Raw genomic sequence first — 13928 nt, forward strand, 5'->3', positions numbered from 1 at the left:
GTTTGCAGTGTAGACATACCATGAGGGGAATAGATGCTTGCTTTCTTTAAACAACAGATCTCACCATTATTCAAGCAGAACAGGGTCCCATGGAGTTGAGTCCTAGAACTGTGATTGCAAGAAACTCTAGGATAAAGCCTGGATTTGGCCTCTTCCTATATTCTATACCTGAAAATTAGGACTGTATATAGGCAATGTTCTTCTGAACTAGGCATAGATGCCAGTTTGCTTTTCCAGCAGAGTTACATGTGTTGACTGAAGAAAAGCAGATGAGAGGAGTTCGTAGGGACTTTATTGTTATTGTTCCATGGCATTTTTTCCCAGTTAATGTGGATTATAAACAGTTTTGTGAGGCATGAAAGAAGAAGCCAAAAATACCTCAGAAACAGGAAGTATTATATACAGGCCAGTCCCTTATATCATGGGGCTGGAGGAGGTATGTGAATGATTTTCTGATCTCAACTTTTGATTGTTTTAAGTATGAGCTTGCACTTACTCCTGCACCTGAAGCACATTCAAGCCAGTCACAAAATTAGCTTGTGATCAAACACTAATTGACTCAAGCAGTTTAACAGGAAAAACCACTGAGCCTGAAACTGCTGAGAATGTGTCCTGGAAAAGAACATGTGGGTAAGTCCTTGCCACCTACTGAACAAAGAAAGGCATTGTAAATTCCTCTGCAATGTGCTTTGATTTATTAATTAATTTATTTTGCAGGTTGTTGCCATTTTTTTTTCCTCTACTGATTGTTTTTAGCAACAAACATCGACAAACACTATAGAAGAGTCTGTTGTTTGCCATTGGTAAATCTCTGCAGATAATATTAGGTCAGCATTACTATGTTTTCCTTTCCCTCCAATTTTATATCAGTCTTTTTGTTTGGGTTTTTAAATTATATCTGAGTCAACATTGTTTGTGAGATTTATTAGGCCTTTCCCGTAGCTCTCAAATGACTCTCTGCACATTCTTCATGAACCCGAACAGAGCTATAGTACTTGTAACGTATTTATCCTCACAGTACAAAGCACCACCAAGTCTCATCACAATGAATCGTGAACACAACACACAGGAGACATTTGTCAGCAATCTTCCTCCATGTTTCATGGTCTTCACACAACCTTGAAAAGTAGGCCATACATACTGCATCCAATCCAGTCAGCTGCACCATCAACCATGCTCACAAAAGATGCCCCTTCCTCCCAGCATCAGTACCTGCAAAAACTTGCTCTGTCAATTTTCAGTAAATTGTTTTACTGTCCCTATAGTCATGGCAGTCTGACCTGGACGCCCCTTTGCAGAGGAGCATGGGGTTATAGATGAGCCTTGCCTTGATGTTCTCTCTCTCTCTCTCTCTTTAGTAACAGAAAAGCCAATATATAACATAAACAAAACTTTCACTCAAAATCTCAGTTGCATCATTAGGTTGTTGAATCCATTTATCCCCTCCCTGAGTCCAGTGCCCGTCTCTACCTGGGGTCTCCCCCCAGGGTTTATTTCCAGTTCCAGCCTCTGACCCTCTAGCCTCTTCTGGATCCTTCTCTGGAGGTAGGAATTCAGGAAGGACTATTTAGTGCGACTGTTCTCCATAGGAAGCAGGTGATCCTAGCTAGGCTACAGTGTCTGTGAGACGTTGGGCTCAGACCATGCCCCTTTCAATGCCTGCTGATTGCAGCTCCCCAGCTAGGAAGCTCTCCTCTCTAGGGGCTCCTCTTGAGCTCCTCACTCTGGTGGGTTCCTCAGAGACCTCACCTTCTAGGCTCCCTGCTCAACCCTCAAATCAGTCATGTAGCACCGTCAACTGCCTGCAGGTACTGTCTATATCAGGCAGTTATGAGCAGACTGGGCCCAAACTCCTGTAAAGGGCAGATGCTCCATAATAGTTCCCCATGGAGGTGAATTTAAAAACTCTTTGATGACTGCCCAGACAAAGGAATAAATCTTCAAGTCCTTAATCACATTTTATTCCTATCAAATTCAGGGAGCTACGTGGTGGCAGAATCCAATTTTGCACTGTGTAATGTGTGAAAGTACAACACGGCTTCATGGGGAGGTCTTGAAAGTATTGTTCCTAGAAAGGCAAAATACATGCTGCAACTTCCAAAGAACACAGCAACTGCACCCTCCTTATAAAGGTAAGGATTTGAGATTTGATCCTATCTCTTTTCAACTCCCACTGTAGTTCCCTCAGCTAAACAGCAGCTGGTGATGAAAAGAGAAGGATTCCATGGGAACTGAACTTACAGGGTTAATTTAGGTAGTCAGAAATGTAATTATCCAAGTTGGAATTCATCCAGAACACCAGACTAACCCTCTATTCTTTCCAAAAGTACCATGAACATTTTAATTACCAGAAGAGTCCAAGGTCTCTGCTTTATTGCTTCTGAAAAATAGTCTGGTCTATAGCCCAAAGGCCCTAGCACTGAACCAAGGCACTGATTCTGTACTGACTCAAATGGAAGACTGCCACCTACTGAATTGTCAACACAACCATTTCCTGCAGAGGTCTTCCATTGAAATGCTGACCTAACCTAATCCTGCCCAAATTATGCAACCTGATTAGAACACAGTTTCAGGTGTTTTGACTGAGAGCTTAGTACACTGAAATACCTGAAGGCTAAGTGTAATGAAATACCCTGCTCCTACGTGCAAGACTTGTACAGTACCTGTGTTCATGAGACAGAAGAGGGGGAAGAACCTGATGATTTTGGGAATTTGATATTAGCAAACCTAATTTTTTTTGGTATGCTCAGCATCTAAAATACTTTGCCCAACCCAAATGCTCCAGTTGTTGCTGCATTTCAACACCCAGCACGTTTTATCTGATCCTGCGTTGGGCAGGGGGCTGGACTCGATGACCTCCTGAGGTCTCTTCCAGCCCTCAGATTCTAGGATTCTATGATACTTGGTGGGTCCCAGTAGGTCTGTAGAGTCCAGTCACCTCAGCACCCAGACAGTTTCAGGCTGCTTCATAGCACAGCAGCTCAGTGTTTTGCAATCTCCCTGCAGGCATGTGCCCCTCCCCTTTCAAAGCTCTGGGGAGTATTTGACAGCTGAGTGAGCTGCTCCATTTGGGGACCAAACAAAGAGCAAATCATTGGAATGCTTCTGTTCTGCCCTGCTCTAGGAACACAATGGCAGGCAGACTGCTGCTGCAGGGGGAAAGCTGGAAATACAGCTGTGCTACGTTGACATTCCACAGTATGGAGAGCTCACAGAGCTAGGAAGGAATCCCAAGAAGCACAAGGATCTGCCTACCCACATTGCTTTGCTCTATCTGTTGACAGGGGAGCTAGCAATGTGTCCATGAAATGTGGACAGTGGGAGGCAGAAAAATGGGTTTGATCTGTTTTCACTTTTGGCAACTTTTGCATGCTGACTGCACTTTCATTGCCAAACTTTCCCAGTGTAGACATAGCCTTAGATCGACATAGCTACTTTGCTTGGAGTGTGTGTGTGTGAGACAGAAATCATACTCTTGAGTTCCATAGCTATGTCTACTTTACTGCCAGTGTAGATACAATGCTTCCATTGACCTACCTTCTGTTGCTCATGGAGAGGGGGAGTTCCTACAATGACAAAACTCCTGTGGATATAGTCTGCATCTACACTGCAGTAACATCTCAGCTATGCTGCTGAAGTGCCCATAGTGCAGACATTGGCCTGAGAGTCAGGAGATTCAGATTTTATTCCCAGCTCTACCAGACCCTTTCTATGACATTTTCCAACTCAGAGGGATAATTTCAAAGAAATAAAGTTTCAGGGGGATTTGGGTGCCCATTCTCTTTTGTGCCTTTCAAAAAACAATAATTTGCCCCATCTCTTAAATGGAGATAATAAGCACTCTAGCATTCTTTTGTATGACATATAGATGCTGTGAAGCTTAATTCCTTTTGGCTTAGATTTTCAAAAGGGATGTTGGGCATATTTTCAAGTGCTCAGCACTCATAGTAGAATGATTTTTTTTCAAGAGTTTGCTACCCTACATGCTGATATCATTTGAAAATCTGGCCAAGTTTGTTGTTGCTAAATTCCTTTGAAAATCCAGCCTTAGTTGTTTGTGAAATATACCGATAATATGGGGACAAGTGCTGATATTTCCCCATGTCCTTTAACAACAAAGTAATGGGGCTTTGGAGTGGTGTTAAAAAGGTTTAAATAATTTTTTCCTGCATAAATAGAGCAGCCTTTGCTCTATATATACTACTTTGGTGCTTCTGCTTTCCATTTTCACGTGCAAGAGACATCAGAGGATGAATTTTCACAAGTGGCAGCCAACTGGCTAAGTTTATGGAATTAACTTCAAACTTTCCAAATATGTTGGAGTGGACTTGAAATACTATCACATTTTACTAGTTGAATCCCCTGCATTGTCTGAGTCAACCAGAGTCTTGTAATTACTGACAGTTCTTTATCAGAATGTCAAACTCACTCTGACTTCAAACCAGTCATTATGCAAGGACGGCGTCCCTATGGTTCAAGGATGAGTACTGATACCACTTAGGCCAAGTGAAATTAGTCACCCTCTTGCATCCCCTTATTCAGGCATTTACATTTTGACACTACTCCAATCTTTTGCTGTTACTGATACAATGAGATTTTTGTTAAGCAGCTGGTAGAGTTGAAACTTAGAGACACAAAGCCAAACCACAACTGAATGAAGTTTAATTAAACTGGAATAAGTAACACACTTCTGGCTACAAGAAAAACATCTTCTGTTTCAATTTATGATAGGGAGGCCTATTTGACAACTGAAAGCCTGAACTCAAATTTCAAGGGAATATTTGGAAAAATTCCTGTGTCCTAAAAATGTAGAACATAGTTAAATTGTCTTTCACTGTCCCTAACACTCTCAGATTTGATCCCTGAAACTAAAATCGCTTTTTCTTTGTCTCTCATCCTATCTAAGACTTCTAAATGTAATGTTTTTGCTAAGCCAAATTACTTGAATTTAACAAACTACCAATTGATTACTTGATGGCACCTTATTGCCTTCCCCAAACTTTATTTATTATCCTAAAAAAATGTGATATTTCTAAACCTGCAAATCAGTTGATTGCACATACAGATTCAAATTTAGATCAGAGAAATTTCTCGCACTATATTTTTTTGCAACTTCTGCTTCCAATTATGACTGGAAACCAAAGTGGGAGCTTATGGAGGTCAAGATCCCTACACTAACACCACACACATACACAAGCCACAGTCCTGCCAACATTTAAGCGTGCACACAATTTTATACACAGAGGTATTCCCATTGACTCCAATGTACATACTTAGAAACATGCTTAAGTCTTTACAAAATTGGGCATCTGGCCACCACTGACTCATAACTGGTCGTTGACCTACCTCCAAAAGCAGGAGGAGCAATGAGCAGGGGAGAAAGGGGCACTGAGACAAGGATTATTAAAAAGAGAGATGCTTAAGAAGATTAAGGCATAATACTAATGACCTGAGATACTTCCTATTAACCTGGTTAAGTACAGCATATCCTGAGTTAATTGACTTATAAACAGGAAGTTCCTTTAAGTTATTATCTAATTATTTTACTGTTTTACTTCCAGTTGTACCTACTATACATTGTGATAGGGATAATAAATAGAACTACAGTTTAACTTGACAAGAATGCAGCCCATTTGTGGACTGTTTATGTATCCATCATATTGACTTATTTGCTTGTAAAACTCAATGCTGTCCATTAGTCCTTATAACAATAACACACTGAGTACTATATTGCTTAAATATCTATACAAAGAGGTATAGCGGAGGTCAGAATCATAGACAGAATAACTACCATCGAGACATCTTGGGTACAAAAGAAAACCTCCGTTTCAAACAGATGCAATATTTACTCCAAAAACTATCCTGGTTTTAGGTTTAAAAAGGTGTCTAAGGCAGGATTTCTTCTTGCATCCCCTCTTATCCAGCTGAAGCATCTCTAATGAAACATCACTCCACGAAAAAAGGTCCCTGTTAAATAGTACATGCATAAGGATTTATTAGCCATCAAATGAAATAATCTGCAATTTCACTGCCCCCCAGAAATCTTCTTGGGAATTCCAGTCATACTAATTACACTGCACTTGGCTTTGCTGTTGAGAATTCTAAATAATAGCACTGTAGGCTGCTTGGTTGGACCTCTGGAGCTTATACTTTGTTCCCTTGGGGAGCGTAATTAATTAATATAGCATTGATTCTCAAAACATGTCAGCATAGTCTTTGATGAATAGCACTGTGTCCTTTATACCTATGATGGAGATACTGTGCGTTGGTTTTAAGTAAATAAAGTCTTGCAGTTGTGCAGAGTTTAGATGTGGGACTATAAAAAAAAATAAACAGCAAGACACACTGGCAAGTTGGTGAGATGCAGAATTTACTTACTTTTGTTTCTTTTGTTCATTTGCAAAGGCAGGTTCCTATGGGATGCAAGGCTCCAAGATGGTGGAGAGTGATAGGCTCTGTAGAAATCACTCTAAAAATTAGTGCTGGTCAAAAAAATGAAAATTCCATTTCATGATAATTTAAGGTTTTGCCATTTATTTTCATTCTGTTTTTGGTTCAAAAGTGAGGCTCCCTCTCAGAGACTCCCAGAGAGACCTACTTGGATCTAAGAAACTGTCCCATTTAAACCTTTGTTGTATTTTCAGAGTGTTTTGGTTTAAACAAAATGGCATATGTTGACCCCAAAGCATTTAGCCAAAAATGTTCTGATCAGCTTGACAAAAATCCTATAATATTTAAACAGGAAATACAGCCTTTCTACTGGCTTTTTGAAGCCAACCTGTAAAACTCTATAGCAGAACTATAAATCTCTAATTGTACAAGATTTTAAAAAGAATTATAGAAAAGTTATGACTCACTATTAATTTCTATATAACTCTTCTAGAAAGATCAGGTATTTAAAGGCCCAATGCTCAAAAGCAGTCTCTAAAATTGTTCCTAGTATTTTTTTTTTTGCATTCCCAGAAATTTAGCTGTGTATGAAAATGATATTTGTGCATAAAAGTTGATAATTAATCACATGATTGCCTACATTTGTGTGATCAAATGCATGAAAAGCCAAGTTATTTGAAACCCACAAACTTGGTGTGCAAATGTAGGGGCCATGTTGCAGGCATTTTGAAAATTTGTCTGGTGTATTTTTTCTCTCTCTTTCCAACCCAAACTTAATTAGGAGTAAAAATTTAAGCAGCTATTCAGTGGTGCAGATAAGAGGTTTAGATATAAGTTAACGTGTAAGGTGATTGGAAGAAGGCAAATGGGAACCCAAAGACTTAAAAAGCACAAACTCTGCCTATAAGTGAGAGCCCAGAGTGCAGTGGATCAATGACATTCAGACAATTAAACAAATGTTAGTGCATTGCAGTTCTGTCTCTGCAAAAACTTGGGCTCTTTTGGGCTGAGCTTCGATGGCAGAGGTAATTTTCGGAATCTAGCCCACATCCTATTTGGCTGGTTTTGATGTGCCTTTTCATCAACACTGTAGTGAAGAAGTTCCTGTATGCTTCTAGAAGTGTGGTATGGCAATGGCAAAATGCTTTTCCTGTAAAATGAGAGCAGAGGGGCAAGGGAGATGACTTGTGCAGCTGTGGTGGGATTCGGCTTATGCAGCTGCACAGAGCACCACTTTCTGGAGGACTTCCCAGGATACCTGACTAATTATCCAGAGCTTTATTGCTGATTCAACCTCTACAGTTCCCTCTGGCTCCATAGCCAGTAGGTGCTAATTACTTTCCCTTCAGTTAGAAAATTGGCTTTTTGGCTTACTTCCTGGCTTCTCTGATTACACAAAGGATCCACAACAACTCTTTGGACTCACAAACAGTTGAAAGGAGCTCACCACAGCCTGGATGGGAAGGGAAGAAGGGACATGGGCAGGCATGTGGCACTGATTGGGATGTTGTAATGTAGGTAAGCAGTGTTAGGGGTGGTGGTGGAACAGGTCTGTGGATGGGGAGGGATGGGATGGGGGGGACGACGACAAAAGGGGCAACTGTTCTGGGGTCTGGTGATACAAAAGGGCCCAGAGCTCCTGGCCACCACTACTGAGACGGTAGCCAGAGGCCTGAGCCCTTTAAATCACTGCTGGAGCACCATGCCATGTGCTCCAGGAAGCACTGAGGGCTGGGTGAGGTGTTCTCTGGAAGGTGCTGAAGCCTGCCTATTCCCAGCCCCACCCTTTCCACCTGAGGCCCTGCTCCTTCCAGGGGCAAACAGTAGGCCTCTCTCTTTTCTAGGGGCCCATGGAGGTTTCAGCCTTACTGTGATGGACACAAAATAGAGGAAGTTTGCATGTGTTATTTGTATTAGGTCCTTCATAAACTAGGAGCATTATGCTACGCAGTTATGCTGGACACCTGGGGTATGTCTACACTACCCCGCTAGTTCGAACTAGTGGGGTAATGTATGCATACCACACTTGCTAATGAAGCCCGGGATTTGAATTTCCCGGGCTTCATTAGCATAAGCGGGGAGACGCCATTTTTAAATCCCCGCTGCTTCGAACCCCGTGCAGCGCGGCTACACGGGGCTTGAACTAGGTAGTTCGGACTAGGTGCCTATTCCGAACTACCGTTACTCCTCGTGAAACGAGGTGTACCGGTAGTTCAGAATAGGCACCCTAGTCCGAACTACCTAGTTCGAGCCCCGTGTAGCCGCGCTGCACGGGGTTCGAAGCAGCGGGGATTTAAAAATGGCGGCTCCCCGCTTATGCTAATGAAGCCCGGGAAATTCAAATCCCGGGCTTCATTAGCAAGTGCAGTATGCATACATTACCCCGCTAGTTCGAACTAGGAGGGTAGTGTAGACATACCCCTGCAGAGTTTAGACCCTCGTTGAGTAACTGATTTTCCATATATGGTAAACTCCTGAATGGTAGATAATCTGTGGACACATATAATGAAGTAAAGAACATCTGAGGAAAATCTACCAAAAATAGTGCTGTGACCCTCCGCTTCCAAAGAGTTCTTTGCCTCTGGTGACTAGATTTCATAACGGGTTACTGCATTAGCCTTTCATCTCTAGAGATCTGGCTACATCACATCACACACATAAATGAGTCTGATTTGTAGCCTTTTTCATGCTTCTGTATTACAAAATACGCAAAAAGAATTGCCACTTTTTGCCTTGGTTACTCAAGAGAGGTTCTGCCATACAAAATTAAGAGTGTTACAATTTAAGTATGTACCCAGGTTCCTTAGCATGCTTGGACGGCCCATGCAGAAGCTTGGCTCTGGCCTCTATACTACCATCTCTAGTTGGCCATGTTAGCACTATGAAGGCTAGCATATATATCTCTATCTGTACTCCAACCTCAACTTGGACTGCAGTTTGGACATACGCAAATGTCCTATTCATTTAACTAGGGAACAAAACCAATACCATGTGGCTTATATATAATGAAAACTAAGGGTATGTCTACACTACCACCCTAGTCCGAACTACCGTTACTCCTCGTTTCATGGTAGGAAGCCTAGTCCGAACTACCTAGTCCGTGCCGCGTGTAGCCGCGCGGCACGGAGTCCACACTAGCGGACATTTAAAAATGGCGGCGCCCGGCTTTATGCAAATGAAGCCCGGGAAATTGAAATTCCGGCCTTCATTTGCAACTCCGGTTGCCTACATTACCACCCTAGTTCGAACTAGGGTGGTAGTGTAGACATACCCTAACAGAGTCAGTTTGAATTTAGAATATCAAATACACAGCAAAGAACTATGTGTATACAATCTACTCACCACGAGTGATTCCTGTTCAGTCATGAGACTGCTGCAAAGATGAATGCAATAAAGAATTAATCAGGAAAATGTATAAACTGCTCATGGATAACTACAGACCAAGAAGAGGCTAAATTAAGTTATTTGAAATGGATTATTCTTTTTCACTACCATAATAGATTAGGAGGTTCTGAGCTATGTTCTCTTACTGTTTTTTCCAGTGTACCTCAACGCTATCTGCCCTATGCATGCTCATCAGTGCACTATTCTTACTTTCTTAGGGACAAAATTATAAGCTTACATAGTTAACAGGAAAATAGTCCTTTGTTCAATTTCTGTTATACATTTCCGAGGTCTTCGCTCATAAAAGTCCTTGAAATGAACACCTCTGCTTTAGCCTCTGCAAATATCAACCGTATAATCAGAATGTTTTTGGTACACACGTTGCAATGTGCTCTGGAAAAATCTTGCTGCATCAAGTATTACCTTGAACTATAAAATCCAGTGTATCATCCAAACTGCAAAGTTTGGGGTTAGAATTTGAACTGGGACCCTTGTTTTGTAAATCAGATGTACTTAAATTATGTTTATAGATGTCTATTTTTGTTCTTCATACCGTATAATTAAACTAAACTTCATTAAGGCAATTGCAGCAAGTTCCAAGCATAGAGGACAATTAACTGGAGCCTGTGTCTCCATTATGTCAGCCTCATTGCATGCTTACTAGTTCTTTGATTTCTTCTACTCTTATTTTAAAGCAGGTCTCAGTCTTTTCTGTGTGGGGAGGGAGGGGTAGGTTGGCTACTTTAAAGGAAACCCACAATGCTTATTTATATTATCTCACATAGACAGCTCTATATTTGCTAAATAAAAACAGATTCAGTGTTTTAAATTAATTTTCAAATAACTTTGAGAATTATCTGCATCTGGTCAACTGCTTCCATAACTGTTAATAAAGCTGGATTCCTTCTTGCTGGGTAGACATTTTGTTGACCATCTTGTTGATTTTTACCACTGTTAAAATAGCCATATTAAACAACAAACACACAAACAGAAACCAACATGCAGCACACTTACCCTCGGAGTAAGATTTTCAGCAGGTTAACAAATATGTCTTTTTGGTTGTTTCCCTTCACACAGGAAAAATCCTGTGTTTATATATAAAAACATGTAATTAGATAGGCAATTACCATGTTGCATGTGCAACCAGATGCAACTGTTACTAAATATTCAAGTAACAATTGTTACCACAAAGCTTTTTATCTGCAGATCTGGAACAGAGTCTTTTAAAACGTAGCCCTTTCAATTTCCTGCTTTCTGTGTGGTGTTTAGTTTTTTGTCTCCTCATTTGACCTTACAAAAAATCAATTTTCTAACTGATTTTTTTTAAGTATATTTAGGGGACACTTTATTTTATACAGGTTTCCTTTGAGCAACAGTTTTCTAACTGTGGGACATGCCCTGCTAGGGGAGGTGTATTGGAACATTTGGGTGGGAGGTGAGCAGTGATGCCAGTCAGCTCAAGACAGTAACACCTGACAGGACCTTGGCCAGCATTCCTAGCGGGGAACAGGGAGTGAGTGCTTAGAATAATAATTTACAAAATGTTATGTAAAATTACTACCAATTGGAAAAGTAATGTTCCATTTCCATTTTAAATAACAAAACAATGTGCACGAGCCATCATGTAATAACATCTAGTGATGAATATACATTGTTCTTTAATATGAAAATTTAAATACCTGTTTAAATGAAATTTAAAATTATATCTTAATGAGAATTCTGAAATATGGACATGCTGTTAGCAATGCCAGGTGGGATGAAGGGAAACACTACTGGGATTCATTTTTCCTAATGGATGATTTCCTTTCCAATGTTTGGGAAACAATTTAAAATATTAACAAAATAATCTGTGGGCTGGGTTAGAAAACAATTATGGTTTTGTGCCTAAGGTTCTTGGATTCAGCTCCCACTACTGCTACTGACCTGCTGTGTAGAGAGATAGTAGAACTCCCCTCTGTCTCCAAGGGCAAATGAAAAAAGTAAATCAATGCTACAATAGCAGTTGTAATAATCTTACCGTTACCAGAGTGAATATGAGTAGTCTCTACGGGTACTTCTACACTACAGCGCTAATTCGAACTAACTTAGTTCGAATTAGTTAATTCGAACTAAGCTAATTCGAACTAACGCATCTAGAACTAAAAACTAGTTCGAATTAGCATTTGCTAATTCGAACTAGTGCGTCCACACTGATTGGATGCAGGGGCACATTTAAGGGCGGCTGAAACCGGTTCTGGCAGGGCATCAGGTCAGTAGTTGCTTTGTGTGGCTGTTGTCTGAGGCTATCTGAGGCTCGTGCTTAAAGGGACCCCCCCCCCCGGACAGCAGGTTCTCAGCTTTTCCTGCTTGCTTGCCAACCTCGCCGAGGGACAGCAAAGCGTTGATCTCTGCGCCCGTGTGTGTCGGTGCTTCCCTTCGGGGACGCCGCTGCAGGTGGCAACATGGAGCCAGAGCTTGCCCTGCACCTTCTGGTGCACTTTCTGGACTTGCTGCTGCAAGCCTGCCAGCAATGGCTCGAGGCTGCCTGGCACCTCCTGGTGCACGTCAGCCCCCTGCCTCTCCACCTGGCCACCCTGGGGGCCGTGGAGGAGCCGCGGCGGTGCCCCGGCACCGGCGTGCCCCGCCGCATGTGGCGTCTGGACACCAGCAGCGACTGGAGCGCTGGGAAGACCGACAGTGGACCCAGAACTTCAGGATGAGGAGGGACACCTTCCTGGAACTCTGCGAGTGGCTCGCCCCTGCCCTGCGCAGAAGGAACACTCGCATGAGGCCCGCCATCCCCCTCCAGAAGCGGGTGGCCATCGCCCTCTGGACGCTCTCCACGCCGGACAGCTACCGATCCGTCGGGAACCAGTTTGGCGTGGGGAGATCCACTGTCGGAGCGGTGCTCATGCAGGTATGGCACTCGTCGGCCACTGTGCCGGGGGGGGGAGGGGGACTGCAAGGAGGGGATGGGCCTCCCCAGGGACAAAGGGGGGGCGGGAGGAGGCAAAAGCGCCCCACACCAGAGGGGTCGGTCTGTCCCGGCCGTACTACATTCCGCCAAGGGGGTTGCTTCCGGGAGTGGGGCACGGGGCACTGCCAGGGCACGAATGCTCCCAGCCACCCGGGCGCCCCATTGATTGGCGCTTTGCTGTGTCTCTCTCCACAGGTGGTCAAGGCCATCAACCGGGTGCTGCTCCGCAGGGTGGTCCACCTCGCCGATCCAGACGCCATCATCCGGGGATTTGGCACCCTCAGCTTCCCCAACTGTGGGGGGGCCATCGACGGGACACCAGGTGTCCCGTTACGTGAACCGCAAGGGGTACTTCTCCATCCTCCTGCAGGCTGTGTGTGACCACCGGGGACAGTTCACGGACATCAATGTGGGCTGGTCCGGCAAAGCACATGATGCCCGGGTGTACCGCAACTCCTCCGTGTGCCAGCGGCTGCAGGACGGGACCTTCTTCCCCGACCGCCACATCAGGGTCGGGGACATGGACATGCCCGTGTGCCTGGTGGGGGATGCCGCCTACCCACTGCAGCTGTGGCTGATGAAGCCCTACATGGGGCACCTCAATCCCTCCCGCCAGGCCTTCAATGCCAGGCTGACCAGGGCCCGCATCGTGGTGGAGGGGGCCTTCAGGCAACTGAAAGCCCGCTTTCGATGCCTCCTCACCCGTCTGGACCTGGCCGAGCACAACATCCCTCCCGTGGTGGCAGCATGTTGTGTGCTCCACAATTTATGTGAGAGAAAGGGGAGGCTTTCCTGCCAGCCTGGATGGCTGAGGCTGACCGCATGGCTGGACACTACGGTCAGCCCCGCACCGCCGCCATCCGGGAAGCCCAGCGGGGGGCCATCCGGATCCGGGAAGCCCTGCGGGAGAGCTTCTTGGTGGAGGAGGAGGACTGACCTCTCCCTGCATGCCCCACTGGGGCCTTCTTCCACCCTACCCCCTTCCGCTTTCCCCTCCCTACCTACTGTCAAATAAAGACACCTGTTTTTCAAACAAAAACTTCTTTTTATTTCACATAATTGGGGGGGGGGAGGGAGGAATGAGGGTAGGAGAGGGGAGGGGGAAACCTGGGACGAGGGAGCTGGAAGGGGAGGGAAGGGAGGAAGGGAAAGGAAAGCTCAGGGGTGGGGGTCCGGCTGCCTCTCCTGTCTCGCAACA

This window comes from Pelodiscus sinensis, chromosome 6 (assembly GCF_052426305.1).
Source record: "Pelodiscus sinensis isolate ZL-2025 chromosome 6, ASM5242630v1, whole genome shotgun sequence".
NCBI lineage: Eukaryota > Metazoa > Chordata > Testudines > Trionychidae > Pelodiscus > Pelodiscus sinensis.